Here is a 13,947-nt window from a genome sequence, read left to right on the forward strand (position 1 = left end):
CCAATTTGATTATAGCTAACAGATACTGCCTCAGACAAAAGGCTTTTAAGTTTTAAATAAATCTGCTTGTACAAGGAAATAGCAGTGGCCAGTTCTCCCAACTCAACTTTTCTCTGGTTTGGTTTGGTTTTAGCACAGTAGAGTTGAAAAGCTGCTGGACCCAAGTAAGCAGGTCCAGGCTGGTCCTCTCTGTCTGACATCTCTCCTGTAAGACCCTGGGTTTGATTTTACCTTTTGTGCCAAGGGGTGTTGGAAGTATTGGGAACAGCATCATTAAGTTGGTTTAATCTGTTGGGTTTTCAGAGAGGTTAAGGTATTCTGTATTCTGTTCTCTTTTGTTTGTGTTTCATTTGGAAACCTTGTAAATAAATTCTGTTTTCCTTAAAACTAAGTGGTGGACCAGCTGCATCTCTCCTGGATTATCTACTGTACACCTGCTTAAAACAACTAGCAAAGTTAGGGTCTGGGCTACTTTCTTGAAATATTTTGAGGGGTCTGGCCTGGTCCATAACATATCCTATGGACTCAGATCAATCTATACAAAACATTCAGAATAGTTAATATTCAATGAATTATCAATATCGGGTGCAAATGTTCTGAAACAATTGGACAGGTTGATTGATACATGAAAGTAAAAAGAAGCTAATCATAAAACATTAGATTATACTTTTACTAAGAAATTAAGTCAAAAAACACAATCAGCTCTTAATTCTGTTACTAAAGTCAAAGGATCTATTAATTTAAACAATGTATCGTTAAATTTTGAAGTTGCTCTGTTAATAATCAATTTAAATTATTGGTGTTGTCTTATTTCATCAACAGCTTTGCATTATCAGGATCTGACAGTCACAGGCAATTATTACTTTGTCAACAGAACATTTGTAAAGGGCCAAAAAAAGAAGCATTCTAAAATTAATAATTCAGGTTCAGCATCTGTAATACTCTCCACTGAAAATAACCTGCGGAGTTCTCGCAAGAAGTGACTATCGGGAAGTTTTAAGAGACAAGCAATTCTGCAGAACAGTAAAAGATAGAGTAAAACTCAATAACAAAAAAATCTGATGCCATTTTATCTTGTTGACATGACACACAATTAACTAAGATACACAATTGTACTGAATTGCTATTTGATACCATCTCCCATGTATCTTTTAGACATTGGGGACACTTACAACACTACAAGAGCCAGAAATGGATAGTCTTCAGAATGCGGAGGGCATCTCTTCCATTTGATACAATCTATTTGCAGAATGAAGAAGTGTAAACCATTCAGACAGATGATGCTGGCTGGACATTCCAATCAGTTTCTAAGTATAAGCTAATCGGCATTAGCTACATGTGGACTTTGCAAAGTGAATTTAATCTTTGAAGAAAATTGTACCGGCTGCGTTTTCTTAAAGCAAATTTTGGAATTTACGTGGGCGGCATGGTGGCAGTGGGCGGCACGGTGGCACAGTGGTTAGAAATGCTGCTTCACAGCGCTGGAGACCCGGGTTCAATTCCCGCCTCAGGCGACTGACTGTGTGGAGTTTGCACGTTCTCCTCGTGTCTGCGTGGGTTTCCTCCGGGTGCTCCGGTTTCCTCCCACAGTCCAAAGATGTGCAGGTCAGGTGAATTGGCCATGCTAAATTGCCCGTAGTGTTAGGTAAGGGGTAAATGTAGGGGTATGGGTGGGTTGCGCTTCGGCGGGTCGGTGTGGACTTGTTGGGCCGAAGGGCCTGTTTCCAAACTGTAATGTAATCTAATCTAATATTTTAAAAGAAAATAAAAACAAAATACCAGGTAGTCGGGAATCAGGAATACAAACATGAAATGCTGGAAAGAGTTAACACTGATCACCTGACTTAATGAGTGTTTACAGCATTTTTTCATCTTTTAATCAAAAAGATGTATTCTTTTAAATTATTGTCACATTATTTTACTATTCTGTAGAATGTACACTGCTTAAAGCATCTGTCTCATGATGGCTGATAAGAAATAGGACAATTCCTGCATTATTATCAATGTTTACCTCAGGATTGAACATGCCAGTAAGTTGATATCTTTGCTGAACCATGATCAGGACTCTCAGTGTTCAATGCTGCATTAGCAATGCTTTGAGAGGTTAGTAATGGCACACATCAACTCCAGCCTCCCAGGTTGGCTTGATCCACTACAATTTGTCTACTGTCGCAATAGGTCCATGGCATCTCCTTGCCCCTACACCTTTGTCAGACTCCTAGTTATTGACTCTAGCTCTGCCTTCTCCACCATAATTTCAACCAAACTCATCTCCAAACTCTGAGATCGAGGACTTTGCTCCCCCCCACCCCTACACCCGCAAGTGGATCCTCGACTTCCTGACCCACTGACTGCAATCAATAAGGAAAAGCAACAACCCATCCTCCACAACAATCCTCAACACTGGTGCCCTACAAGGCCGCGTGCTCAGTCCCTTACTATACTCCTTACACACTCATGACTGTGTGGTCCAACTCTAACTCCATTTACAAGTTTACCACTGTAGTGGGTGGGATCTCAAATAAAAATGAGACGGGAAAGAGATAGACAGCTAATGATGTAAGAGATAGACAAATGATGTAATGACAACAATCTCTCCCTCAATGTCAGCAAAATGAAAGAGCTGGTCATTGACTTCAGGAAGCGCAGTGGACGACCATGCCCCTCTCTAATGGTATTGAGGTGGAGATGGTCAAGATCTTCAAGTTTCTAGGAGTGATGATCCATCCACATCAATGCTATGGTCAAGAAAGCACAACGATGTCTCTATTTCTTCAGAAGGCTAAAGAAATTCAGCATGTCCACAATCACTCATCAATTTTTAAACATGTACCATAGAAAGCATCGCATCTGGTGCATCACAGCTTGGTCTGGCAACTGCTTCACCCAAGACTGCAAGAAATTAACAGTGTTGTGAAAAAAGCCCTGTCTATCAAGCCTTCCATCCACTGACTCAATCTACACTACCGTTACTGCCGGGAAGCAGCAGCATAATCAATGGCATCTCCCACACCAGTTATACACTCTTCCAACTTCTTCCATCAGGCATAAGATACAAATGTTTGAAACCGCATGCCAACAGATTTAAGAACAGCTTCTTCCTTTCTGTTAGAAGACTTCTGAACGGACCTCTCACATATTAAAGTTGATCATTATCTGCACCTTCTCTGTGGCTGCAATACTGTATTCTGCATTCTGTTCTATTGCCCTGATGTACTTATGTAAAGTATGATTTGTCTGGTCAACAAACAAATCAGTACTTTTCACTGTATCATGTGACAAAAATAATAAATCAAATCAAGGAGTCAGAACATCCCAGATCACTGCATTCCTGGGAGGCCTGTAGCTAAGCTCACATTTCCTTTGCGTTCTTCATGTGCACAACCTAGATGAAGGGCAGATACTGGAGTTCAGTCAGAAGGGGTTTCATGATGGAAGTGCATGTGGTCAGAAGCTCAATTCAATGTTAAGTAGGATGCCAAGTCCATGAACAATCTGGATTATGCTGTTGTCAAGGAAACGTTGTAATCAGTGGTAAGGGAACAGAGTTTGTCAGGGGTCCAATGCTTCACTCTTCCCATCACCTAATTGGAGAAAATACTTTCTCATACAGAACTGAATATTGGACAAAGTAAAGTCAGTGGATGGATTGAGAGAGGGATTAGTGAAGCAGGTGGATCTATGTACTTGTAGAATGTAGTTCTAGAAGACAACTGTACCCATGAGTTGTACCCACAATGATTCAATACATTCAGGAGAGGAGAGGAAAGTGGAAAATTGAAGGGGCAAAGTAAAACTTTTTTTTGATGAATACCAGCAGTGACCTGAGAGTGTGGTACAGTTGCCAACAAGTGCATAATTCAAAGTAATAGGTTTGCCATTAGATTGCTTCTTTCAATGAAATAAATGTCCAAATTTTGGCAAGGTATTACAAAAGGATTGCTGTCAGCTCTTACAATTTGTGTAGGTAAACAGAGCTTGACACCTCAAACTGTTTATAGAAATTCGTGGCCAGAAATCTGTGTTATATGCCAGTTCTTTGCTGATGGCCCCAAAACAACATGTTTAAAAAAATGTTTGTGGACTCTGATTGATAGAGGTGCTGCCATGGAAAATGCACCAATTAATGATGATTGGCAGTTAACTGCCAAGTTTTCTTTAAATTATAAACAAGATGGGCTGATGCTGATTGGTCAGGGCATGTGGCTGTTACCTATTTTGTTGAGTTGAAACAGGTGCAGTGCGTATACATGTCTTTTTTTTCCCTTGTCCCTTACAGCACATGTTAGCAAGCCACACTGCAAACATGACTCACAATCTGAAATTGAGGGTCAGAATAATTCTGCCCACACTCAGGGTTATCCAGCAAACTGAGAATTCATGAGCCAACTAAACAGCATACTGTTGTTATACAGTATAAATGTAGGTTTTCCCTTTAAATTCACATCTTGTGTGACTCGTCCTGATGAGAGCAAGATGGAATGCTTCCACAAAATATGTATTTTATCAGCATTAATAGATCTGTTACTGCTGCATAGTCCTGCATAGTCTAATGACAAAACTAGGAGAGCTGTCTCACAGACTAATCAAGCAAAGCCTGATATAGCCACACTCACGGAATCATGCCTTATATACGTCACAGGGAACAAGCAACAGGGAAAAACATATTTGACTTTATCCTCACTCATCTGCTGGCCGTAGATGCATCTGTCCATCATAGTACCAGAAGGAGTCACCACTACGTTGTCCTTGTGGAGATGACTGGACATCTTCACATTGAGGATATCCACCATTGTATTTGTGTGGCATTAACTGGGATAGAACTCAAATAGATCTAACTCCTCAACACTGGATATCCATGAGGTACTGTAGGCCATAAGCAGAATTGTACTCCAGCGCAATCTGCAACCTCATGGCCCAGCTTATCCCCCACTCAACCATTACCATCAAGGCAGAGGACCACTCTGATTCAACAAAGAGTGCAGGAGGTCCCGCCAGAAGCAGCACGAGGCCTCCCTAATAATGAGAGGTCATCCTGGTGAATTTACACATCAGCTAATCAGTTCGGCAACCAGGTCAGTGTGAAACTCTGCAATTCTGCCACTTTCAGTCATGAAGCATCATGGACAATAAAGCACCTGGAGCAGGAGGCTCCACAAGCATTCCCATCCTCAATGATGGAGAGCCCAGCACCTCAGTGCAAAAGCTAAGGCTGAAGCATTTGCAACAATCTTCCATCGAAGGTGCCGAGTTGATGATCCATCTTGGCCACCTGAAGGTGTCCGCAACATTACAGATGCCAATTCACCTCACATGACATCAATAAACTGCTGAAGGCACTGGATCTGTAAAGCCTATGAGTCTTGTCAACATTTGAGACATAAGACAGAAGGTATGTGCTCCACAATTAGCAGTGCAATAAGCCAAGCTGTTTCAGTACAGCTACTAACATCTAGCCAACAATGTAGAAAGTTTCCCAGAGATATTCTATACACAAAATGCGGGTCAAATCTGACCCAGCCAAGTACTGCCCCATCAGCCTACTTCCAATCATCAGTAAAGTGATGAAAGAACAAAGGACAAGAACAAAGAACAAAAGTGTCACAAACAGTGCTGTCAAGTTGCACACTTCAGTAATGCTGAAGGGCTTATCCCAGATACGTCAATTCTCCTGCTCTTCAGATGCTGCCTGACCTGCTGTGCTTTTCCAGCACCACACTTTTCATTTCTAATCTCCAGCATCTGCAGTCTTCACTTTCGCCACATCTCAGTAATAACCTGCTTAGTGACACCCAGTCATGAGCTCTGCGAGGGCTACTCAGCTCCTGGCCTCATTACAGCCTTGGTTCAAAAATGGACAAGGGCTGAATTCCAGAGGTGAGGTGAGAGTGACAGCCCTTGACATCATAGCTGCATTTGACCAAGTGTGGCCTCAAGGGGCCCGAGAAAAACTAGGGAGAATGGGGAGGAATTGGGGGGAAATCTTTCTGTTAATTGGAGTAATATTTGGCAGAAACGAAGATAGTTGTAGTTGTTGGAGATCAGTCATGTCAGCTCGAGAATATCTCTCCAGGAGTTCCTCAGTGTAGTGTCCTAGGCCCAGCCATCTTTAGCTGCTTCATAGGATAGGGTTGTTCACTGCTGATTGCACAATATTGAGCATTGTTTGTGACTCCTCAGATACTAAGGTAGTCTTTGTCCAAATGCAGCAAGACCTGGATAATATCTAGGTATGGGCTAGCAAGTGACAAATAACATTCTCACTGCACAAGTGCCAGACAATAGCATTTTGGAAAATAGAGAAATCAACCACTGTCCTTTGACATTCAATGGCATTACCTTTTCCTGAATCTCCCACTCTTAATATCCTGGGGCTTACTATTGTCTAGAAACTGAACTTGACTGGTCATAAAACTACAGCAGCTATAAGAGCAGGTCAGAGGCTAGGGATATTGCAGTGAGTAATTCAATTTTTGACTTTCCAAAGCCTATCCATCATCGACAAGGCACAAGTGAGGAGTGTGATAGAATGCTCCCCACTTGCCTGGATGAATGCAGCTTCAACTACACTCAAGTATTTTGACATTATTCACGACAAAGCAGCCCACTTGATTGGCATCACATCCAGAAACATCCACGTGCCCCCACCATCAAGACTCAGTTGCAACAGTGTATACTATCTACAAGACTGATTGCAGAATTCACCAAGGGACTTTAAACAGCACCTTCCAAACCCACGACCACTTCCATCTGAAAGGACAAGGGCAGCAGGTACTTGGGAACATCACCACCTGCAAGTTCCCTTCCAAGCTACTCACCATCCTGACTTGGACATTTTTTTACTTTATTATTGATGAGGCTGTGTCAACATTAATTGCCAATCCCTAATTGCCCAGAGGGCAGTTGAGAGTCAACCACGTTGCTGTGGGTCTGGAGTCACACGTAGGACAGACCAGGTAAAGATGGCAGATGTGTTTTTCCAACAATTGACAATGGATTCACTTTCATCATGAGACTCTTAATTCCAGATTTTTATTGAATGCAAATTCCATCATCTGCCACAGCAGGACTCGACTTGAGTCCTCATAACATTCCCTGGGTCTCTGGATTAATCGTCCAGCAATAATACCACTAGGTCATCACCTCCCAATATATTGCAGGTCCTTCAGTGTCATTGGATCAAATTCCTGGAATTCCCTCCCTAATGGCATGCTGAGTCTACCACCAAATGGGTGCAGCAGTTCAAGAAGGCAGCTAACCACCACCTTTTCCACAGCTATTAGGAAGAAGTGATAGTTGCTGTCACAGCCAGGGATGCCCATATCCTATGAATCAATAAAAATTTCTCAAAGACAAGAAAGTGAAGTTGAGGTAGACAATCAGCTTTTACCTTTTTGAATAGTGGAGCAGATTCAAGGTGTGATATGGCTTATTCCTGCTCTTGTTTATCGTCTTTAAGATTACAATAAGGATGTTCTAAATTCTTAGTGCATTTACTGATTCCTGTTGTCAGCAGATTCTGCTATTGCTGATTCAATAACACTCCTGGTGGTCTTTTTTTGCCTGTGTGCTTTTTGCCACATATTGTACTGAAAATAATTTCTGAAAATAATATGACCAGATCAAAATTAACACTGAAAACAACCAACACCCATAAAAAAAAATGCTTCCTTCCTTTACAACTCCCATTTAGTACACAATGAAACAACAATCTGAAGACTTATTCAAAATTTACATCCCATGCTTCTGTCTTCAAGGGAAGAACAGGATATGAATCAGAGTTATAAGCAAGGGCAGCCCTGAGCAGAGAAATTGCTGTTTGAAGATAGGACCACATAGACTGCTCGCCCTGCAGTCATTCTTTATTTCCCCGGCATCTTTGACAGGTACAGCAGCTATTAAATATTGGTTGAGTGTAAGAAGCAACACAACCTTCTACCTCAAGTATCCCGTAAGTTATAAGTTCTGTAATGCTACCATTTACAAAGAATATTCCATGCTTTTGATGGGACCCTTCCACATGAATAGAAATTGCTATGAATTTTTGGTTCCATTGAGATGATAAGCAAGGACCATTTGTACAATATGTAACTACTGATATTTACATTGTTCACTTAATCGACTGGAATGGAGCTGAACCAAATAGTAAGATATAAGACTTTTACTTTGATTCATTTTTAGTTCTTTTAAGAAATATTTGGTGGGATATGGGCCAAGTGCAGGCAGGTGGGATTAGTTTCGTTTGGTATTATGGTTGGTCGGAAGGGTCTGTTTCCAATGCAGTATGACTCTATATACAAGAACAGAAATGCTATATCCCTGTATCCTGTCATCACAGTCTAGAGACCTTCTTAACTACGAGTTAGCTTCCTTTCAGTTCTTTGCTTACTGTTAATTATTTGCAGATTCGTTGAATATAGGAAGATTATACCAATTAGTTTGCAAGTAGAAGCATTCAAACAAATTGATTAGAAATAACGGATTGGGTGTACTCCTGGGCTTTCAGACGTAACAGCCAATTGGAAGTCTCTAAATTTGCCAACTTTGAGACTGGCTCAGAAGTCTCCTAATTTGCAGCTTCTAAGTTTGCTTTTGGGTTAAGGATAGCAGACAGGCTCGTGACACTGTAGGATCAGTCAGAGGCTTCACTGCTCTGGAACCTTAACACTCCCAATGAGAGAGGTAGGTAGGAGACAGTGAGGGAGCAAGACATGGAACCAAATTGCTGGATTTTCTGAAGTGAGAGGTTTATTGCCTCCACCGACAGAGCAGCAGTGTGCAGGGCGATGGCTCTTAGCAGTCAATGTGGTTGGTGCTTCTAATGGGGTTATGTTGTAGGCTGAGGTGGGGGGGGCGAGGGGGGTTGAGGTGGTGTGAGGTGGTGAAAGAGGGTATTGATGGTCTTGTGCCTTGTCACAGAGAAGCTGTGACAGAGTCTAGCCTCAACCAAGAAACCAATCATTATGGAAACATCACTTTTACGTTAGTTCAGTAATGGGTTGTTGACATCACTGGCTGGCCCAGTATTTATTGTCAACCCTGAATTGCCATTGGGAAATTGATGATGAGCTGCCTTCTTGAGCTGCTGTAATCTTTCTGTTATAGATACAGCCACAAAGCCATTGGGGAGGGAGTTCTAAGATTTTGACCCAGCAACACTGAAGGAAAGGCAGTATATTTCTAAGTCAGGATGATGAGTGGCTGAGAGGGGATCTTGCAGGGGATGGTGTTCCCATGTATCTGCTGTCCTTGTCCTTCTAGATGGAGGTCTTGGGTTTGGAAGGTGCTGTCTAAGGAGCCTTGGTGAGTTCTCTTTAATTGAAGAAGTTTATCCTAAATTCTCTGTTGGATTTCTTGATGGCTATCTGATATTAATGACTTCTTGTTATGTTCTTTCCCACAGGAGAAAACATTCTAAGTGCATCCATTCTAACAAAACATTCCAACGTTTTGAATACCTCGATTGCTCAGCCTTCTCTTTTCAAGACAAAGGCGACCCAGCTTGCCAGTCCTATCCTGCTATTTACTGTACACTCACACATTTCTGGCATAGTCCTTGTGAGTTTCACATTCAACAATGTGCAGCCCTGCTTTAATTGTGAGCAGTAACCCTTTAAGAAATGTTGGTTCGCCGCACATCCTGAACAACACACCCGCTACATTCCAAACTAATCTTTTATTTATTTGGACAGGGGATGTGGGTGTCACTGGCAAGGCCACCATTTATTGCCCATCCCTCCGTGCACTGGAGATGGTGGTGGTGAACTGCCTTCTTTAATCACTACATTCTCTGCAATTTAAGCATAAGACCATAAGACATAGTAGTGGAAGTAAGGCCATTCGGCCCATCAAATCCACTCCGCCATTCAATCATGGCTGATTTCAATGCCACTTACCCACACTCTCCCCATATACCTTAATTCCTATAAGAGCATTAGGCATTCCCACAGTGCTGTTAGGTATGGAATGCCAGGATTTTGACTACATGTGTCTATATTTCAGCTGATGTGTGACTTGAGGAGGAATATAAAGGGAAAGGTGGCATTCCCAGGCACCCACTGCCCTTGTCCTTTTAGGCAGTAGTGGTCACTGTTTTGGAAGATATTATTAAAGAAATCTGTGCTAAGCAATTAAAAACGAGCTGACATTGCAGGACAGTGTGAGGCGCAGGTACAACACCAGACAATAGTATTCGGATGACCCCAACAGGCACGACCTTCAGGGTTCCATTAAAACATAGCAACAAAATGTATAGAGCCTCACAAACAACCCAAGCAATGAGGCTCCCCTCTGTGTGTATGGCCTCAAGTTGTTTAAAGGTTAGCACAGGTTTGAATTTTAATGATTTGAACTTGGGTAAGGTAAATCTGAATCAGCCTTTTTGTTCTATCAACAGTTAATATATGGAGGCTTTCTTTTATTTTAAATTTCAAAATGGTTCACTACACAACCTGACTTGTCTCTGTTCTCAATGACCTTGGCAAATTGAAGCTGGCAATATTCAGTCCAACACAACAGAGAGCTTGGCTTTCTGACTGCTCCAGTACAGCCCCAAACAATATGCTCCTAAAATCAAGGGATATCATTAGGTCAGCTTAAACTGAAAAATCAAGATTTACTCCCAAGGATTCTAGCGAATTTTATATAAAAAGGAATTGGTCCTTGCAGAGATGACTTCATTTTCTTTGAAACACTGCGAAGTATTGATATAAATATTCAGAACATAATGCTTACGTCAGAGTCAGATAAATAGTCATTTTTTTGCAGTAGAATGTTAATGGGTTTGAACATAAAGTACCTGCAGATCCAGTAGAGTAATTCATAGCTGCAGACTTCCTTCTCAGTCGAAATTGTCCAAATGTCGTGTTAATTCTGAATCCCTGTAGACATACGAAGCAAATTTTTCTGACAGTAGAATCTCTAAAAATGAAAGAGAGAAAAGCAGTGAGGCAGCATCTCAGCCAGGATAGATAAGCACCTTTAGACTGATATTGTGATCATCCCAACAGCTCTGTTTTAAAACAGGCTCTGAAGATAATTGCATGCAGATAGAAAAAAACTTTTTATTTATCTACAACATTAGTGTGATTCATCTAACCAGTCAAGAGTATTAAAGTTCTGTTTTGGCAAAAGGTTAATGGCCAACAATTTAAAAATATTTGGTGGGTGCAGGGGGAGAACAGTCCTCCGTGGTTACCATCTCAATCCCTGCCCCCCCACCAAAATAAAGTTCTGCTTGAGAGACTTTCCTGTTTGCTCATGTTCTGTACAAAAACACAGGAGAGGGTAGCACACACAGAGGTGGCCACAAGGGTGAATGCTCAAATTTTCCAGTTTGTCTTCCAACCCACAAAGCCTGTCTCCAACGCACTAGCTCTCCCCCTCAAAAGTGGCAGAACCATTTCAGAGGTACCTCAAATGGCAGGATGCAGCTGGGATCACACCTTCCACAGTAAGTTCCCAATCTTGGGCAAATGGCAATGTGGAGCAATGGGGCAGGAACCAGGCTGCCTCAGAGCCTGTCTGCCAACATTCTGGGAGGGGATATCACAGAAGCAGCCTGTGACTCCAAGTTGCTCTCACTGACCTGTTGCCCACCTGGAGAGTTGCACTGAGACCTGAGCATACTCTTCCTGCTTGGGCAGGTAGATGACAAGTGGGCACTGGACCAAGGCAACTGTTGAAGCTTTTCACTGTAGTTTGCTGTGTTTTTTGCTGCAAAATGCAGGTGACAACAAATTAATCATTCATTCACACGAATCACAATGTTCCGGGGAAACTTTAAAATGGAAAAACCAACACCAAAGCAGAACACTGCTATATGTTGTCAATAGCTTTAAATAGAATTGGATAGTTAAATAAAGTGACAAGTGCATAGCTTTCATTGAAGATTACTGCACTAGTTCAGTAATAATTAAATCTTAGCAGCGATTTGCAAATAAAAATATACCAAAACTGACTTTCTAAACTTTGACTGGTATTTCTTTAATTTGGGATCAAGTGTTGAATGCATCCTGGATTTTTGTGTGTTATCTGGATATGACCAGACATACAGTCACTCACTCACACACGTACACAGTCTTGCAGACAGACACATTGTCAAGAAGCAAGGATTGATTATACTGCAGATCTATAAAATACTTGGCAAGTTGACACTCACCACTATATAAATCTTAAATCTGAAAAGGTTAAGCCCATTTCCATGGATGTTGAATATCAGCTGAGCTGTGAGCTTTCCCTTTGTTTAATTCACAATGCTATCATAAACCTGAATATGATGAAGTTAATGTGTGGAAGGGTAGCAAACTGTAGCAGACCTTGAAAAAGTCAGATTTGTGTAAAGTGGAAGGAGAGGGTAAAAAAATGAATGAGAGAGAGAGAATGAATGAGGCCAGAGAGGAAGATAGAAAGGAGAGAGAGGGTGGAAGAAGATGGTGAGAGGAGAGAGACAGATGGTGTGAGGAAGACAGAATTAGCAAGTGGAACGGTAGGGAGAGGTGGAAAGGGAGAATGGAGTGAGTAAGGGTCAGAGGGAGAAATAGAACGTGAGTGAGGAAGAGAGACAAAGTAAGTGTGAAAGATGTGGTCAAAGAGAGAGGGTATTGATAATGAGGAGTGAGGGAGACAGTGAAAGAGGGAGAAAGAGCAAGGTCTTGGTGGGGGTGGGGGGGGGAGTGTTGGAGCTGCTAGTGGATTGGGCTGTGCAGAGCTGATTGCTGTCTCTGTACAGCCTCCCTCTGCAGAGCTGGCCAGCGTAGATCCGCATTTTATCTGCATTAGATCAGCAAATGCTGCAGTGTTCCTGAAGGCTCACCAGAGCCACCTCCGCATCCAGGATGGTTAACTCTTCACAGTCCAGAAACATCACTCTGTCTGTCAAAAAACCCAAGACTTCAAATGTCGAAGTGTTTTTTTGTAATAACTTCTCATTGTATCGTGTTAAATGATATAAAGACAGTGACCATTTATCCTAAACTCCCATACTGTATATCAAAGTGCTGCTTGCAGAAGTCTGTCTAATTCAGAAAGTTTTAAGATGAATATGGTGAACTCTGATTAATCAATGTTTTGGCTAATTGTGTGTCCATGACTATTTACATTTTCAACCCATCCATTCCTCCTGCCTGCTCTGTTATAGTTCTCTTTCTGCTGCTTATTTAAATTCTTTGCCTTCTTCTCATAGTAAAATCCAATATTTCCTGTACTTTATCTCCACCTTTCTATTCTCGGTATTTCTCTGTCTTTCTCTTCTCTCCATACCCCTATCTCAATCTTTCTAGGGATGGCTATGTCTTTCATCCCACTACATATTTCTCTCTGTCTTTCTGCATCTTTCTACCTCTCCCCCAGTCTCTCTCTCTGTTAGCTGTTTGTTTGTCTCTCTCTCCCTCTGTCTCTCTCTCTCTGTCTCTGTCTCTTGCTCTGTCCCAGTGGAAATGAAGATTCCTGGGCTGTGCCAATAAGCTGCAGTGCTTCCCTTGTGTAACACCCCTCTCCAGGGATGTCCTTATTCCCCATTGTTCTGATTCCCCATGTCTCCTATCCACTATACCTGTCTCTTTATTGTCCCAATCCCCTCAATGCCCCAAAGCCCCAAGACTCTGATTCCCCCAGCGAGCCACTCCCACAATTCCCTGTCATCATTCTCTGCAATGCTTTTCTATTCTTTCCATTGCCCCTCAATCCTCACATTCCCTTCTCACTCTCCCACTGCTGTCCCCAGCCACAGTGTTGGATTTGACAGAGATATTTGGCAGGGCAGAGAGAAAAGCTGCAGATAAACACCTGAAAACTGTTTCCTCCTGACCTCAACATCTGTCAGAACAACATTGTAGAGTACAAAATCCCATGCAAGGACTGCACAAAACACTACATAGGACAAACAGGAAGACAGCTAACGATCCGTATCCATGAACACCAACTAGCCACGAAACGACACGACCAGCT

The 13,947-nt window shown here is 42.0% G+C and overlaps 1 long non-coding RNA gene across 2 annotated transcripts in view; it reads right to left on the reverse strand.

Annotated features, from left to right (window-relative positions):
* Positions 1–13,947, reverse strand: part of LOC122541843 — a 190,746-nt gene that overhangs the window by 154,961 nt on the left and 21,838 nt on the right. The window contains exons 1-2 of one of the 2 annotated variants that reach the window (XR_006309688.1): positions 12,161–12,306; positions 10,799–10,920 (exon numbers count right to left, since the gene is read on the reverse strand). This is a non-coding gene — a long non-coding RNA (uncharacterized LOC122541843). Of the gene's footprint in view, positions 1–10,798; positions 10,921–12,160; positions 12,307–13,947 lie in introns of those variants that run through there. The other variant, XR_006309689.1, reaches the window with a different exon arrangement.

Source organism: Chiloscyllium plagiosum, chromosome 38 (genome assembly GCF_004010195.1).
Source record: "Chiloscyllium plagiosum isolate BGI_BamShark_2017 chromosome 38, ASM401019v2, whole genome shotgun sequence".
Classification (NCBI taxonomy): Eukaryota; Metazoa; Chordata; class Chondrichthyes; order Orectolobiformes; family Hemiscylliidae; genus Chiloscyllium; species Chiloscyllium plagiosum.